Genomic DNA, 1,025 nt, shown 5'->3' on the forward strand with positions numbered 1-1,025 from the left:
GGGGTTGCTGGACAAGGCCGAGAACGCGATGGAGGCACTTGGGGCGTTGCTCAGTTGGGTTAATAAAAAACTCGACAACCGCGTCCTTGGCGATATCCTCCGCTCCCCAGCCATCAGTCTCGGCGCCGGTGAGCATCGCTTCACAGAGGACTGGGGGATTTTCAGGGTCAACCGGGACAAGCTCGGTGACGGCTTCCAAGGCAATAAGTTAGACCTCGGTGCGTTTTAACCATCCATCCGACTGAGATCATCTACTAACCAACCTAAATATTTCTTTGCATCTAGGAATGAAGCTGACGCCCGACGAATTTACGGTCAAATGTTTCCCCCGTGGAGACGCCATCTGGGAGTTCGAGTATCCCCATGATCGACTGCTTCCGCTAATTGGCACCATGACCGACGAACTGATGCGCGCCCCCGACATGTGGTACTCAGACGGCGAACCGTGCTTGCTGGTCGTCAAGAGCGGCAATGCCACCGGCACCACCCTCGGCCGCGCGAACGGAGTCTTCTCCATCGTTCGCGACTACTCCACCAATATGTCAGTCAACCAAACCACCATGGAGTGGGGGATAATCAACTACGACAGCAAGTCGGAGGTCTTTTCGGAATCCGGCGATTCGGGCTCGATAATCGCCGACATCCGTGGCCGTATCGGTGGCATGCTCACGGGCGGTTCTGGTAAGACCAAGTCCTCCAATATGACCTATGCCACCCCGTTCTGGTGGCTCCTCCAGCGCATCAGGACCAACGGGTTCCCCAACGCGCACCTCAACGTCCTCACCTGAGCATTTCGACATCGACAACGACAACGACATCATCAAAAGCAAGTGCTTAGACCGGTAAATCACTGCTTAAATTCGCCTTCATTTTCCACCTCATCTTTTCGTACTCGACCTTAACGTCCAGGCCTTAGACTAGTGGACTCGTCGTTTAGGTTCGTCTCGTTTCTTTACTCTCCTCCCTTCGCGCAACTTAACAGCCATGACGTCTTGTTCCATACGACCTGACATAGTTCGCTAGAC

This window comes from Cantharellus anzutake (assembly GCF_015039405.1).
Source record: "Cantharellus anzutake strain C23 chromosome Unknown EI90scaffold_305, whole genome shotgun sequence".
In the NCBI taxonomy this organism is placed as follows: Eukaryota; Fungi; Basidiomycota; class Agaricomycetes; order Cantharellales; family Hydnaceae; genus Cantharellus; species Cantharellus anzutake.